Raw genomic sequence first — 16,759 nt, 5'->3', positions numbered from 1 at the left:
ACCTTTTATACCACCCAATTTTTGGTGAATATTGGTCCATGCAATTCGTGAGATATACGTTTGAGCAGTATGCACGCCATCCCCGAGCGAGTGCATCACCAAAATGATGATGAAGGAGCTGCTCTCCGATAGCTGGAGATTCCAAACAAACCTGTTGGACTTTAACTTGCTGTTGGAACACCTCTTACTGTTCTCACAAATAAAAGGCACAGCAACATTATGAATGTCTTCACTGTTGAGTTCCATTATTTAATTGAAAAGCTCACTTTTGGGAATCCGACAACACCACCACGCAACTTGTGTTACCGAGCGACTTCTTTCCAATTGCTTGTCCGTCACGTTTGCAATTCAATTTGATTAATATATGTAACCGAATGTAAGTTTGAAATGATTGCACAAAGCGGGAACATTTTTCCTCCAGGAAAAGATCCTGCGGAAAGTGGATCACAATGGCAGAAATGGAGTACATTGGTTAGGACTGATGCTTGGCAGGTTGGATTGCCGACTTGGTTCACTGTCCGTGTGGAGTTTGCAATGCACGTTCTCCCTGTGTCTGCGTGGGTTTCCATGATAATGTCCAAAAATGTTAGCTGGGGTTATTGGCATGGGAGTAGCTGTGGGTTTATATAAAGTACTCTTTCCGTGAGGCGGTGCAGACTCGATGGGCCTACGTGTGCACTGTAAAATCTATGATTCTGTGATAATGCTCGGAAGGCGTTCCAGCTTAGAAACGGAAAATGTGATTGCGTAAAATAACTTTCGCTCCCATTGCTTTCAAGCAGTTATAATACTGTGATAAGAAGCTGAATGCTCGGCCATCTCAGTCGGAAGAGCATGAGTGTTTCAATATCAGGGTTCAGGTCGGGCGCAATTACTTTGAAACTTCACTGTTTTCCTGGGTGAACTCTCGCACTCAATTTCTCCGGCAGTGCCAATGCTCAACCCGAGTTCTTCTCCACTATGCTTTGTTAATATCCTAGTTTATTTGTGAAAACTGATTCCAAATGTAGATGAGGTCTGATGTACATAGAATGATGACACTTCATCGTGGACTGATAGCTGCGGGCTCTCGTCCAAGGGGATCCAGACAATAACAATCCAATGGAAAAATCTAGGCGAGAGAAATCCAGAACTCCCTCTGAACGTTTTCCAGGACGAAATGAATATGTTTCTTCATGTGTGAATTGTGTTCCTTTGCTCACCGAAGTGTGTATTCTCTTTATCAAAGGGGAAGGATTTGAGATCTTTCAGTGTGCGGCAGCAGTGATCTGCATGAACAAACAGAAAAGCAAAATATTCCCAGAGCAGTACGACCTGGTTCAAACAGAATGACATTTCCACATTCTATCCCTTTAGTTGTTCCATTGATATCTTATTCTGTTTTTCACCATCATCCCATTTGTTACTTCATCTCTTCTGCCGTCCATTCTTCCACAGTTTCCCTTTTGATCTTTCATCCTGATCTGCTGAATATTTCCAGTGCGTATCGAATGTAAAGTCAAGAGACATTGTGAAAAATGTGCATCTACGGGAATAAATTGAAGGTCGTCACCAATATATCGAACACACACTTTGGACTTGTGGTAGTATGTATTGGGGGTCATGTGGGACTGGAAGCCCTAATGTCATTGGCTGACAGATCCCGGGTCCTGGTTGGCCGTTGACCTCATACTCCGCCCTGAAGGCGAAGTATAAGAAGCCGGTGCCTTCCCCCGCATGCCAGTTTACTATCGGGCTGCTGGGGAACAGACACGCTTAATAAAGCCTCATCGACTTCACTCTGTTTGTCTCACGGAGTCTTTGTGCGCCACAGGACTAAAGCAGACAGAATACAAAGCTCGATAAGTGGAATGAGGATTCATCGTATCATTGCTCTGAAACATCTTGTGGGGGTATAGCTCAGTGGTAGAGCATTTGACTGCAGATCAAGAGGTCTCTGGTTCGAGTCCAGATGCCCCCTGTCCTCTTTGGCTGTCATTTCTCCTTCAGTGCAGCAGTTTAGAAAATTCTCACCACAACTTTGCATGCAGACATGGTCTGGAGAACACGATGAGAGGTCATCGGCTGCTTGAACGTGAAGCCGATTCTGTTTTTCTTTATTTTGTTAAATCCCCATTTGCTGCTGCTGCACTACGTCAGTGAAAACAGCTTCTTCCTATTTGATCTGTTGACCTGTCCCAAACCGCACATTCATAATTTTCAGCAGGTCCATTAAGTCACCTTTTATACCACCCAATTTTTGGTGAATATTGGTCCATGCAATTCGTGAGATATACGTTTGAGCAGTATGCACGCCATCCCCGAGCGAGTGCATCACCAAAAAAATGATGAAGGAGCTGCTCTCCGATAGCTGGAGATTCCAAACAAACCTGTTGGACTTTAACCTGCTGTTGGAACACCTCTTACTGTTCTCACAAATAAAAGGCACAGCAACTTTATGAATGTCTTCACTGTTGAGTTCCATTATTTAATTGAAAAGCTCACTTTTGGGAATCCGACAACACCACCACGCAACTTGTGTTACCGAGCGACTTCTTTCCAATTGCTTGTCCGTCACGTTTGCAATTCAATTTGATTAATATATGTAACTGAATGTAAGTTCGAAATGATTGCACAAAGCGGGAAAATTTTTCCTCCAGGAAAAGATCCTGCGGAAAGTGGATCACAATGGCAGAAATGGAGTACATTGGTTAGGACTGATGCTTGGCAGCTGGATTGCCGACTTGGTTCACTGTCCGTGTGGAGTTTGCAATGCACGTTCTCCCTGTGTCTGCGTGGGTTTCCATGATAATGTCCAAAAATGTTAGCTGGGGTTATTGGCATGGGAGTAGCTGTGGGTTTATATAAAGTACTCTTTATGTGAGGCGGTGCAGACTCGATGGGCCTACGTGTGCACTGTAAAATCTATGATTCTGTGATAATGCTCGGAAGGCGTTCCAGCTTAGAAACGGAAAATGTGATTGCGTAAAATAACTTTTGCTCCCATTGCTTTCAAGCAGTTATAATACTGTGATAAGAAGCTGAATGCTCGGCCATCTCAGTGGGAAGAGCATGAGTGTTTCAATATCAGGGTTCACGTCGGGCGCAATTACTTTGAAACTTCACTGTTTTCCTGGGTGAACTCTCGCACTCAATTTCTCCGGCAGTGCCAATGCTCAACCCGAGTTCTTCTCGACTATGCTTTGTTAATATCCTAGTTTATTTGTGAAAACTGATTCCAAATGCAGATGAGGACTGATCTACATAGAATGATGACACTTCATCGTGGACTGATAGCTGCGGGCTCTCGTCCAAGGGGATCCAGACAATAACAATCCAATGGAAAAATCTAGGCGAGAGAAATCCAGAACTCCCTCTGAACGTATTCCAGGGCGAAATGAATATGTTTCTTCATGTGTGAATTGTGTTCCTTTGCTCACCGAAGTGTGTATTCTCTTTATCAAAGGGGAAGGATTTGAGATCTTTCAGTGTGCGGCAGCAGTGATCTGCATGAACAAACAGAAAAGCAAAATATTCCCAGAGCAGTACGACCTGGTTCAAACAGAATGACATTTCCACATTCTATCCCTTTAGTTGTTCCATTGATATCTTATTCTGTTTCTCACCATCATCCCATTTGTTACTTAATCTCTTCTGCCGTCCATTCTTCCACAGTTTCCCTTTTGATCTTTCATCCTGATCTGCTGAATATTTCCAGTGCGTATCGAATGTAAAGTCAAGAGACATTGTGAAAAATGTGCATCTACGGGAATAAATTGAAGGTCGTCAGCAATATATCGAACACACACTTTGGACAAAAGCAGACAGAATACAAAGCTCGTTAAGTGGAATGAGGATTCATCGTATCATTGCTCTGAAACAGCTTGTGGGGGTATAGCTCAGTGGTAGAGCATTTGACTGCAGATCAAGAGGTCTCTGGTTTGAGTCCAGATGCCCCCTGTCCTCTTTGGCTGTCATTTCTCCTTCAGTGCAGCAGTTTAGAAAATTCTCACCATAACTTTGCATGCAGACATGGTCTGGAGAACATTATGAGAAGTCATCGGCTGCTTGAACGTGAAGCCGATTCTGTTTTTCTTTATTTGTGTTAAATCCCCATTTGCTGCTGCTGCACTACGTCAGTGAAAACAGCTTCTTCCTATTTGATCTGTTGACCTGTCCCAATCCGCACATTCATAATTTTCAGCAGGTCCATTAAGTCCACCTTTTATACCACCCAATTTTTGGTGAATATTGGTCCATGCAATTCGTGAGATATACGTTTGAGCAGTATGCACGCCATCCCCGAGCGAGTGCATCACCAAAAAAATGATGAACGAGCTGCTCTCCGATAGCTGGAGATTCCAAACAAACCTGTTGGACTTTAACCTGCTGTTGGAACACCTCTTACTGTTCTCACAAATAAAAGGCACAGCAACTTTATGAATGTCTTCACTGTTGAGTTCCATTATTTAATTGAAAAGCTCACTTTTGGGAATCCGACAACACCACCACGCAACTTGTGTTACCGAGCGACTTCTTTCCAATTGCTTGTCCGTCACGTTTGCAATTCAATTTGATTAATATATGTAACCGAATGTAAGTTCGAAATGATTGCACAAAGCGGGAAAATTTTTCCTCCAGGAAAAGATCCTGCGGAAAGTGGATCACAATGGCAGAAATGGAGTACATTGGTTAGGACTGATGCTTGGCAGGTTGGATTGCCGACTTGGTTCACTGTCCGTGTGGAGTTTGCAATGCACGTTCTCCCTGTGTCTGCGTGGGTTTCCATGATAATGTCCAAAAATGTTAGCTGGGGTTATTGGCATGGGAGTAGCTGTGGGCTTATATAAAGTACTCTTTCCGTGAGGCGGTGCAGACTCGATGGGCCTACGTGTGCACTGTAAAATCTATGATTCTGTGATAATGCTCGGAATGCGTTCCAGCTTAGAAACGGAAAATGTGATTGCGTAAAATAACTTTTGCTCCCATTGCTTTCAAGCAGTTATAATACTGTGATAAGAAGCTGAGTGCTCGGCCATCTCAGTGGGAAGAGCATGAGTGTTTCAATATCAGGGTTCACGTCGGGCGCAATTACTTTGAAACTTCACTGTTTTCCTGGGTGAACTCTCGCACTCAATTTCTCCGGCAGTGCCAATGCTCAACCCAAGTTCTTCTCCACTATGCTTTGTTAATATCCTAGTTTATTTGTGAAAACTGATTCCAAATGCAAATGAGGACTGATGTACATAGAATGATGACACTTCATCGTGGACTGATAGCTGCGGGCTCTCGTCCAAGGGGATCCAGACAATAACAATCCAATGGAAAAATCTAGGCGAGAGAAATCCAGAACTCCCTCTGAACGTATTCCAGGGCGAAATGAATATGTTTCTTCATGTGTGAATTGTGTTCCTTTGCTCACCGAAGTGTGTATTCTCTTTATCAAAGGGGAAGGATTTGAGATCTTTCAGTGTGCGGCAGCAATGATCTGCATGAACAAACAGAAAAGCAAAATATTCCCAGAGCAGTATGACCTGGTTCAAACAGAATGACATTTCCACATTCTATCCCTTTAGTTGTTCCATTGATATCTTATTCTGTTTTTCACCATCATCCCATTTGTTACTTAATCTCTTCTGCCGTCCATTCTTCCACAGTTTCCCTTTTGATCTTTCATCCTGATCTGCTGAATATTTCCAGTGCGTATCGAATGTAAAGTCAAGAGACATTGTGAAAAATGTGCATCTACGGGAATAAATTGAAGGTCGTCACCAATATACCGAACACACACTTTGGACTAAAGTAGACAGAATACAAAGCGCGATAAGTGGAATGAGGATTCATCGTATCATTGCTCGGAAACAGCTAGTGGGGGTATAGCTCAGTGGTAGAGCATTTGACTGCAGATTAAGAGGTCTCTGGTTCGAGTCCAGATGCCCCCTGTCCTCTTTGGCTGTCATTTCTCCTTCAGTGCAGCAGTTTAGAAAATTCTCACCATAACTTTGCATGCAGACATGGTCTCGAGAACACGATGAGAAGTCATCGGCTGCTTGAACGTGAAGCCGATTCTGTTTTTCTTTATTTGTGTTAAATCCCCATTTGCTGCTGCTGCACTACGTCAGTGAAAACAGCTTCTTCCTATTTGATCTGTTGACCTGTCCCAATCCGCACATCCATAATTTTCAGCAGGTCCTTTAAGTCCACCTTTTATACCACCCAATTTTTGGTGAATATTGGTCCATGCAATTCGTGAGATATACGTTGGAGCAGTATGCACGCCATCCCCGAGCGAGTGCATCACGAAAAAAATGATGAAGGAGCTGCTCTCCGATAGCTGGAGATTCCAAACAAACCTGTTGGACTTTAACCTGCTGTTGGAACACCTCTTACTGTTCTCACAAATAAAAGGCACAGCAACTTTATGAATGTCTTCACTGTTGAGTTCCATTATTTAATTGAAAAGCTCACTTTTGGGAATCCGACAACACCACCACGCAACTTGTGTTACCGAGCGACTTCTTTCCAATTGCTTGTCCGTCACGTTTGCAATTCAATTTGATTAATATATGTAACCGAATGTAAGTTCGAAATGATTGCACAAAGCGGGAAAATTTTTCCTCCAGGAAAAGATCCTGCGGAAAGTGGATCACAATGGCAGAAATGGAGTACATTGGTTAGGACTGATGCTTGGCAGGTTGGATTGCCGACTTGGTTCACTGTCCGTGTGGAGTTTGCAATGCACGTTCTCCCTGTGTCTGCGTGGGTTTCCATGATAATGTCCAAAAATGTTAGCTGGGGTTATTGGCATGGGAGTAGCTGTGGGCTTATATAAAGTACTCTTTCCGTGAGGCGGTGCAGACTCGATGGGCCTACGTGTGCACTGTAAAATCTATGATTCTGTGATAATGCTCGGAAGGCGTTCCAGCCTAGAAACGGAAAATGTGATTGCGTAAAATAACTTTCGCTCCCATTGCTTTCAAGCAGTTATAATACTGTGATAAGAAGCTGAATGCTCGGCCATCTCAGTGGGAAGAGCATGAGTGTTTCAATATCAGGGTTCACGTCGGGCGCAATTACTTTGAAACTTCACTGTTTTCCTGGGTGAACTCTCGCACTCAATTTCTCCGGCAGTGCCAATGCTCAACCCGAGTTCTTCTCCACTATGCTTTGTTAATATCCTAGTTTATTTGTGAAAACTGATTCCAAATGTAGATGAGGACTGATGTACATAGAATGATGACACTTCATCGTGGACTGATAGCTGCGGGCTCTCGTCCAAGGGGATCCAGACAATAACAATCCAATGGAAAAATCTAGGCGAGAGAAATCCAGAACTCCCTCTGAACGTTTTCCAGGACGAAATGAATATGTTTCTTCATGTGTGAATTGTGTTCCTTTGCTCACCGAAGTGTGTATTCTCTTTATCAAAGGGGAAGGATTTGAGATCTTTCAGTGTGCGGCAGCAGTGATCTGCATGAACAAACAGAAAAGCAAAATATTCCCAGAGCAGTACGACCTGGTTCAAACAGAATGACATTTCCACATTCTATCCCTTTAGTTGTTCCATTGATATCTTATTCTGTTTTTCACCATCATTCCATTTGTTACTTAATCTCTTCTGCCGTCCATTCTTCCACAGTTTCCCTTTTGATCTTTCATCCTGATCTGCTGAATATTTCCAGTGCGTATCGAATGTAAAGTCAAGAGACATTGTGAAAAATGTGCATCTACGGGAATAAATTGAAGGTCGTCACCAATATATCGAACACACACTTTCGACTAAAGTAGACAGAATACAAAGCGCGATAAGTGGAATGAGGATTCATCGTATCATTGCTCTGAAACAGCTTGTGGGGGTATAGCTCAGTGGTAGAGCATTTGACTGCAGATTAAGAGGTCTCTGGTTCGGGTCCAGATGCCCCCTGTTCTCTTTGGCTGTCATTTCTCCTTCAGTGCAGCAGTTTAGAAAATTCTCACCATAACTTTGCATGCAGACATGGTCTCGAGAACACGATGAGAAGTCATCGGCTGCTTGAACGTGAAGCCGATTCAGTTTTTCTTTATTTTGTTAAATCCCCATTTGCTGCTGCTGCACTACGTCAGTGAAAACAGCTTCTTCCTATTTGATCTGTTGACCTGTCCCAAACCGCACATTCATAATTTTCAGCAGGTCCATTAAGTCCACCTTTTATACCACCCAATTTTTGGTGAATATTGGTCCATGCAATTCGTGAGATATACGTTTGAGCAGTATGCACGCCATCCCCGAGCGAGTGCATCACCAAAAAAATGATGAAGGAGCTGCTCTCCGATAGCTGGAGATTCCAAACAAACCTGTTGGACTTTAACCTGCTGTTGGAACACCTCTTACTGTTCTCACAAATAAAAGGCACAGCAACTTTATGAATGTCTTCACTGTTGAGTTCCATTATTTAATTGAAAAGCTCACTTTTGGGAATCCGACAACACCACCACGCAACTTGTGTTACCGAGCGACTTCTTTCCAATTGCTTGTCCGTCACGTTTGCAATTCAATTTGATTAATATATGTAACCGAATGTAAGTTCGAAATGATTGCACAAAGCGGGAAAATTTTTCCTCCAGGAAAAGATCCTGCGGAAAGTGGATCACAATGGCAGAAATGGAGTACATTGGTTAGGACTGATGCTTGGCAGGTTGGATTGCCGACTTGGTTCACTGTCCGTGTGGAGTTTGCAATGCACGTTCTCCCTGTGTCTGCGTGGGTTTCCATGATAATGTCCAAAAATGTTAGCTGGGGTTATTGGCATGGGAGTAGCTGTGGGCTTATATAAAGTACTCTTTCCGTGAGGCGGTGCAGACTCGATGGGCCTACGTGTGCACTGTAAAATCTATGATTCTGTGATAATGCTCGGAAGGCGTTCCAGCTTAGAAACGGAAAATGTGATTGCGTAAAATAACTTTCGCTCCCATTGCTTTCAAGCAGTTATAATACTGTGATAAGAAGCTGAATGCTCGGCCATCTCAGTGGGAAGAGCATGAGTGTTTCAATATCAGGGTTCACGTCGGGCGCAATTACTTTGAAACTTCACTGTTTTCCTGGGTGAACTCTCGCACTCAATTTCTCCGGCAGTGCCAATGCTCAACCCGAGTTCTTCTCCACTATGCTTTGTTAATATCCTAGTTTATTTGTGAAAACTGATTCCAAATGCAGATGAGGACTGATGTACATAGAATGATGACACTTCATCGTGGACTGATAGCTGCGGGCTCTCGTCCAAGGGGATCCAGACAATAACAATCCAATGGAAAAATCTAGGCGAGAGAAATCCAGAACTCCCTCTGAACGTATTCCAGGGCGAAATGAATATGTTTCTTCATGTGTGAATTGTGTTCCTTTGCTCACCGAAGTGTGTATTCTCTTTATCAAAGGGGAAGGATTTGAGATCTTTCAGTGTGCGGCAGCAATGATCTGCATGAACAAACAGAAAAGCAAAATATTCCCAGAGCAGTACGACCTGGTTCAAACAGAATGACATTTCCACATTCTATCCCTTTAGTTGTTCCATTGATATCTTATTCTGTTTTTCACCATCATCCCATTTGTTACTTAATCTCTTCTGCCGTCCATTCTTCCACAGTTTCCCTTTTGATCTTTCATCCTGATCTGCTGAATATTTCCAGTGCGTATCGAATGTAAAGTCAAGAGACATTGTGAAAAATGTGCATCTATGGGAATAAATTGAAGGTCGTCACCAATATATCGAACACACACTTTGGACAAAAGCAGACAGAATACAAAGCTCGTTAAGTGGAATGAGGATTCGTCGTATCATTGCTCTGAAACAGCTTGTGGGGGTATAGCTCAGTGGTAGAGCATTTGACTGCAGATCAAGAGGTATCTGGTTCGAGTCCAGATGCCCCCTGTCCTCTTTGGCTGTCATTTCTCCTTCAGTGCAGCAGTTTAGAAAATTCTCACCATAACTTTGCATGCAGACATGGTCTGGAGAACACTATGAGAAGTCATCGGCTGCTTGAACGTGAAGCCGATTCTGTTTTTCTTTATTTGTGTTAAATCCCCATGTGATGCTGCTGCACTACGTCAGTGAAAACAGCTTCTTCCTATTTGATCTGTTGACCTGTCCCAATCCGCACATTCATAATTTTCAGCAGGTCCATTAAGTCCACCTTTTATACCACCCAATTTTTGGTGAATATTGGTCCATGCAATTCGTGAGATATACGTTTGAGCAGTATGCACGCCATCCCCGAGCGAGTGCATCACCAAAATGATGATGAAGGAGCTGCTCTCCGATAGCTGGAGATTCCAAACAAACCTGTTGGACTTTAACTTGCTGTTGGAACACCTCTTACTGTTCTCACAAATAAAAGGCACAGCAACATTATGAATGTCTTCACTGTTGAGTTCCATTATTTAATTGAAAAGCTCACTTTTGGGAATCCGACAACACCACCACGCAACTTGTGTTACCGAGCGACTTCTTTCCAATTGCTTGTCCGTCACGTTTGCAATTCAATTTGATTAATATATGTAACCGAATGTAAGTTTGAAATGATTGCACAAAGCGGGAACATTTTTCCTCCAGGAAAAGATCCTGCGGAAAGTGGATCACAATGGCAGAAATGGAGTACATTGGTTAGGACTGATGCTTGGCAGGTTGGATTGCCGACTTGGTTCACTGTCCGTGTGGAGTTTGCAATGCACGTTCTCCCTGTGTCTGCGTGGGTTTCCATGATAATGTCCAAAAATGTTAGCTGGGGTTATTGGCATGGGAGTAGCTGTGGGTTTATATAAAGTACTCTTTCCGTGAGGCGGTGCAGACTCGATGGGCCTACGTGTGCACTGTAAAATCTATGATTCTGTGATAATGCTCGGAAGGCGTTCCAGCTTAGAAACGGAAAATGTGATTGCGTAAAATAACTTTCGCTCCCATTGCTTTCAAGCAGTTATAATACTGTGATAAGAAGCTGAATGCTCGGCCATCTCAGTCGGAAGAGCATGAGTGTTTCAATATCAGGGTTCAGGTCGGGCGCAATTACTTTGAAACTTCACTGTTTTCCTGGGTGAACTCTCGCACTCAATTTCTCCGGCAGTGCCAATGCTCAACCCGAGTTCTTCTCCACTATGCTTTGTTAATATCCTAGTTTATTTGTGAAAACTGATTCCAAATGTAGATGAGGTCTGATGTACATAGAATGATGACACTTCATCGTGGACTGATAGCTGCGGGCTCTCGTCCAAGGGGATCCAGACAATAACAATCCAATGGAAAAATCTAGGCGAGAGAAATCCAGAACTCCCTCTGAACGTTTTCCAGGACGAAATGAATATGTTTCTTCATGTGTGAATTGTGTTCCTTTGCTCACCGAAGTGTGTATTCTCTTTATCAAAGGGGAAGGATTTGAGATCTTTCAGTGTGCGGCAGCAGTGATCTGCATGAACAAACAGAAAAGCAAAATATTCCCAGAGCAGTACGACCTGGTTCAAACAGAATGACATTTCCACATTCTATCCCTTTAGTTGTTCCATTGATATCTTATTCTGTTTTTCACCATCATCCCATTTGTTACTTAATCTCTTCTGCCGTCCATTCTTCCACAGTTTCCCTTTTGATCTTTCATCCTGATCTGCTGAATATTTCCAGTGCGTATCGAATGTAAAGTCAAGAGACATTGTGAAAAATGTGCATCTACGGGAATAAATTGAAGGTCGTCACCAATATATCGAACACACACTTTGGACTTGTGGTAGTATGTATTGGGGGTCATGTGGGACTGGAAGCCCTAATGTCATTGGCTGACAGATCCCGGGTCCTGGTTGGCCGTTGACCTCATACTCCGCCCTGAAGGCGAAGTATAAGAAGCCGGTGCCTTCCCCCGCATGCCAGTTTACTATCGGGCTGCTGGGGAACAGACACGCTTAATAAAGCCTCATCGACTTCACTCTGTTTGTCTCACGGAGTCTTTGTGCGCCACAGGACTAAAGCAGACAGAATACAAAGCTCGATAAGTGGAATGAGGATTCATCGTATCATTGCTCTGAAACATCTTGTGGGGGTATAGCTCAGTGGTAGAGCATTTGACTGCAGATCAAGAGGTCTCTGGTTCGAGTCCAGATGCCCCCTGTCCTCTTTGGCTGTCATTTCTCCTTCAGTGCAGCAGTTTAGAAAATTCTCACCACAACTTTGCATGCAGACATGGTCTGGAGAACACGATGAGAGGTCATCGGCTGCTTGAACGTGAAGCCGATTCTGTTTTTCTTTATTTTGTTAAATCCCCATTTGCTGCTGCTGCACTACGTCAGTGAAAACAGCTTCTTCCTATTTGATCTGTTGACCTGTCCCAAACCGCACATTCATAATTTTCAGCAGGTCCATTAAGTCACCTTTTATACCACCCAATTTTTGGTGAATATTGGTCCATGCAATTCGTGAGATATACGTTTGAGCAGTATGCACGCCATCCCCGAGCGAGTGCATCACCAAAAAAATGATGAAGGAGCTGCTCTCCGATAGCTGGAGATTCCAAACAAACCTGTTGGACTTTAACCTGCTGTTGGAACACCTCTTACTGTTCTCACAAATAAAAGGCACAGCAACTTTATGAATGTCTTCACTGTTGAGTTCCATTATTTAATTGAAAAGCTCACTTTTGGGAATCCGACAACACCACCACGCAACTTGTGTTACCGAGCGACTTCTTTCCAATTGCTTGTCCGTCACGTTTGCAATTCAATTTGATTAATATATGTAACTGAATGTAAGTTCGAAATGATTGCACAAAGCGGGAAAATTTTTCCTCCAGGAAAAGATCCTGCGGAAAGTGGATCACAATGGCAGAAATGGAGTACATTGGTTAGGACTGATGCTTGGCAGGTTGGATTGCCGACTTGGTTCACTGTCCGTGTGGAGTTTGCAATGCACGTTCTCCCTGTGTCTGCGTGGGTTTCCATGATAATGTCCAAAAATGTTAGCTGGGGTTATTGGCATGGGAGTAGCTGTGGGTTTATATAAAGTACTCTTTATGTGAGGCGGTGCAGACTCGATGGGCCTACGTGTGCACTGTAAAATCTATGATTCTGTGATAATGCTCGGAAGGCGTTCCAGCTTAGAAACGGAAAATGTGATTGCGTAAAATAACTTTTGCTCCCATTGCTTTCAAGCAGTTATAATACTGTGATAAGAAGCTGAATGCTCGGCCATCTCAGTGGGAAGAGCATGAGTGTTTCAATATCAGGGTTCACGTCGGGCGCAATTACTTTGAAACTTCACTGTTTTCCTGGGTGAACTCTCGCACTCAATTTCTCCGGCAGTGCCAATGCTCAACCCGAGTTCTTCTCGACTATGCTTTGTTAATATCCTAGTTTATTTGTGAAAACTGATTCCAAATGCAGATGAGGACTGATCTACATAGAATGATGACACTTCATCGTGGACTGATAGCTGCGGGCTCTCGTCCAAGGGGATCCAGACAATAACAATCCAATGGAAAAATCTAGGCGAGAGAAATCCAGAACTCCCTCTGAACGTATTCCAGGGCGAAATGAATATGTTTCTTCATGTGTGAATTGTGTTCCTTTGCTCACCGAAGTGTGTATTCTCTTTATCAAAGGGGAAGGATTTGAGATCTTTCAGTGTGCGGCAGCAGTGATCTGCATGAACAAACAGAAAAGCAAAATATTCCCAGAGCAGTACGACCTGGTTCAAACAGAATGACATTTCCACATTCTATCCCTTTAGTTGTTCCATTGATATCTTATTCTGTTTCTCACCATCATCCCATTTGTTACTTAATCTCTTCTGCCGTCCATTCTTCCACAGTTTCCCTTTTGATCTTTCATCCTGATCTGCTGAATATTTCCAGTGCGTATCGAATGTAAAGTCAAGAGACATTGTGAAAAATGTGCATCTACGGGAATAAATTGAAGGTCGTCAGCAATATATCGAACACACACTTTGGACAAAAGCAGACAGAATACAAAGCTCGTTAAGTGGAATGAGGATTCATCGTATCATTGCTCTGAAACAGCTTGTGGGGGTATAGCTCAGTGGTAGAGCATTTGACTGCAGATCAAGAGGTCTCTGGTTTGAGTCCAGATGCCCCCTGTCCTCTTTGGCTGTCATTTCTCCTTCAGTGCAGCAGTTTAGAAAATTCTCACCATAACTTTGCATGCAGACATGGTCTGGAGAACATTATGAGAAGTCATCGGCTGCTTGAACGTGAAGCCGATTCTGTTTTTCTTTATTTGTGTTAAATCCCCATTTGCTGCTGCTGCACTACGTCAGTGAAAACAGCTTCTTCCTATTTGATCTGTTGACCTGTCCCAATCCGCACATTCATAATTTTCAGCAGGTCCATTAAGTCCACCTTTTATACCACCCAATTTTTGGTGAATATTGGTCCATGCAATTCGTGAGATATACGTTTGAGCAGTATGCACGCCATCCCCGAGCGAGTGCATCACCAAAAAAATGATGAACGAGCTGCTCTCCGATAGCTGGAGATTCCAAACAAACCTGTTGGACTTTAACCTGCTGTTGGAACACCTCTTACTGTTCTCACAAATAAAAGGCACAGCAACTTTATGAATGTCTTCACTGTTGAGTTCCATTATTTAATTGAAAAGCTCACTTTTGGGAATCCGACAACACCACCACGCAACTTGTGTTACCGAGCGACTTCTTTCCAATTGCTTGTCCGTCACGTTTGCAATTCAATTTGATTAATATATGTAACCGAATGTAAGTTCGAAATGATTGCACAAAGCGGGAAAATTTTTCCTCCAGGAAAAGATCCTGCGGAAAGTGGATCACAATGGCAGAAATGGAGTACATTGGTTAGGACTGATGCTTGGCAGGTTGGATTGCCGACTTGGTTCACTGTCCGTGTGGAGTTTGCAATGCACGTTCTCCCTGTGTCTGCGTGGGTTTCCATGATAATGTCCAAAAATGTTAGCTGGGGTTATTGGCATGGGAGTAGCTGTGGGCTTATATAAAGTACTCTTTCCGTGAGGCGGTGCAGACTCGATGGGCCTACGTGTGCACTGTAAAATCTATGATTCTGTGATAATGCTCGGAAGGCGTTCCAGCTTAGAAACGGAAAATGTGATTGCGTAAAATAACTTTTGCTCCCATTGCTTTCAAGCAGTTATAATACTGTGATAAGAAGCTGAGTGCTCGGCCATCTCAGTGGGAAGAGCATGAGTGTTTCAATATCAGGGTTCACGTCGGGCGCAATTACTTTGAAACTTCACTGTTTTCCTGGGTGAACTCTCGCACTCAATTTCTCCGGCAGTGCCAATGCTCAACCCAAGTTCTTCTCCACTATGCTTTGTTAATATCCTAGTTTATTTGTGAAAACTGATTCCAAATGCAAATGAGGACTGATGTACATAGAATGATGACACTTCATCGTGGACTGATAGCTGCGGGCTCTCGTCCAAGGGGATCCAGACAATAACAATCCAATGGAAAAATCTAGGCGAGAGAAATCCAGAACTCCCTCTGAACGTATTCCAGGGCGAAATGAATATGTTTCTTCATGTGTGAATTGTGTTCCTTTGCTCACCGAAGTGTGTATTCTCTTTATCAAAGGGGAAGGATTTGAGATCTTTCAGTGTGCGGCAGCAATGATCTGCATGAACAAACAGAAAAGCAAAATATTCCCAGAGCAGTATGACCTGGTTCAAACAGAATGACATTTCCACATTCTATCCCTTTAGTTGTTCCATTGATATCTTATTCTGTTTTTCACCATCATCCCATTTGTTACTTAATCTCTTCTGCCGTCCATTCTTCCACAGTTTCCCTTTTGATCTTTCATCCTGATCTGCTGAATATTTCCAGTGCGTATCGAATGTAAAGTCAAGAGACATTGTGAAAAATGTGCATCTACGGGAATAAATTGAAGGTCGTCACCAATATACCGAACACACACTTTGGACTAAAGTAGACAGAATACAAAGCGCGATAAGTGGAATGAGGATTCATCGTATCATTGCTCGGAAACAGCTAGTGGGGGTATAGCTCAGTGGTAGAGCATTTGACTGCAGATTAAGAGGTCTCTGGTTCGAGTCCAGATGCCCCCTGTCCTCTTTGGCTGTCATTTCTCCTTCAGTGCAGCAGTTTAGAAAATTCTCACCATAACTTTGCATGCAGACATGGTCTCGAGAACACGATGAGAAGTCATCGGCTGCTTGAACGTGAAGCCGATTCTGTTTTTCTTTATTTGTGTTAAATCCCCATTTGCTGCTGCTGCACTACGTCAGTGAAAACAGCTTCTTCCTATTTGATCTGTTGACCTGTCCCAATCCGCACATCCATAATTTTCAGCAGGTCCTTTAAGTCCACCTTTTATACCACCCAATTTTTGGTGAATATTGGTCCATGCAATTCGTGAGATATACGTTGGAGCAGTATGCACGCCATCCCCGAGCGAGTGCATCACGAAAAAAATGATGAAGGAGCTGCTCTCCGATAGCTGGAGATTCCAAACAAACCTGTTGGACTTTAACCTGCTGTTGGAACACCTCTTACTGTTCTCACAAATAAAAGGCACAGCAACTTTATGAATGTCTTCACTGTTGAGTTCCATTATTTAATTGAAAAGCTCACTTTTGGGAATCCGACAACACCACCACGCAACTTGTGTTACCGAGCGACTTCTTTCCAATTGCTTGTCCGTCACGTTTGCAATTCAATTTGATTAATATATGTAACCGAATGTAAGTTCGAAATGATTGCACAAAGCGGGAAAATTTTTCCTCCAGGAAAAGATCCTG

The 16,759-nt window shown here is 43.1% G+C and overlaps 8 non-coding genes across 8 annotated transcripts; all 8 read left to right on the top strand.

Moving 5' to 3' along the window:
* Window positions 1-1,888: 1,888 nt before the first annotated feature.
* On the top strand, window positions 1,889-1,960 carry trnac-gca (transfer RNA cysteine (anticodon GCA)). Its single transcript has one exon. It is a non-coding gene; the product is annotated as a tRNA-Cys (tRNA).
* A 1,907-nt stretch (window positions 1,961-3,867) lies between these two features.
* Window positions 3,868-3,939, top strand: trnac-gca (transfer RNA cysteine (anticodon GCA)). Its single transcript has one exon. It is a non-coding gene; the product is annotated as a tRNA-Cys (tRNA).
* A 1,910-nt stretch (window positions 3,940-5,849) lies between these two features.
* trnac-gca (transfer RNA cysteine (anticodon GCA)) lies at window positions 5,850-5,921 on the top strand. Its single transcript has one exon. It is a non-coding gene; the product is annotated as a tRNA-Cys (tRNA).
* Window positions 5,922-7,831: 1,910 nt separating this feature from the next.
* trnac-gca (transfer RNA cysteine (anticodon GCA)) lies at window positions 7,832-7,903 on the top strand. Its single transcript has one exon. It is a non-coding gene; the product is annotated as a tRNA-Cys (tRNA).
* Window positions 7,904-9,812: 1,909 nt separating this feature from the next.
* trnac-gca (transfer RNA cysteine (anticodon GCA)) lies at window positions 9,813-9,884 on the top strand. Its single transcript has one exon. It is a non-coding gene; the product is annotated as a tRNA-Cys (tRNA).
* A 2,148-nt stretch (window positions 9,885-12,032) lies between these two features.
* Window positions 12,033-12,104, top strand: trnac-gca (transfer RNA cysteine (anticodon GCA)). Its single transcript has one exon. It is a non-coding gene; the product is annotated as a tRNA-Cys (tRNA).
* Window positions 12,105-14,012: 1,908 nt separating this feature from the next.
* On the top strand, window positions 14,013-14,084 carry trnac-gca (transfer RNA cysteine (anticodon GCA)). Its single transcript has one exon. It is a non-coding gene; the product is annotated as a tRNA-Cys (tRNA).
* A 1,910-nt stretch (window positions 14,085-15,994) lies between these two features.
* On the top strand, window positions 15,995-16,066 carry trnac-gca (transfer RNA cysteine (anticodon GCA)). Its single transcript has one exon. It is a non-coding gene; the product is annotated as a tRNA-Cys (tRNA).
* The last annotated feature ends 693 nt before the right edge of the window (window positions 16,067-16,759 follow it).

Source organism: Scyliorhinus torazame, unplaced genomic scaffold (genome assembly GCF_047496885.1).
Source record: "Scyliorhinus torazame isolate Kashiwa2021f unplaced genomic scaffold, sScyTor2.1 scaffold_185, whole genome shotgun sequence".
In the NCBI taxonomy this organism is placed as follows: Eukaryota; Metazoa; Chordata; class Chondrichthyes; order Carcharhiniformes; family Scyliorhinidae; genus Scyliorhinus; species Scyliorhinus torazame.
Note: the sequence above shows the minus strand (reverse complement) of the source record. Positions and strands in the feature narration are given on the sequence as shown.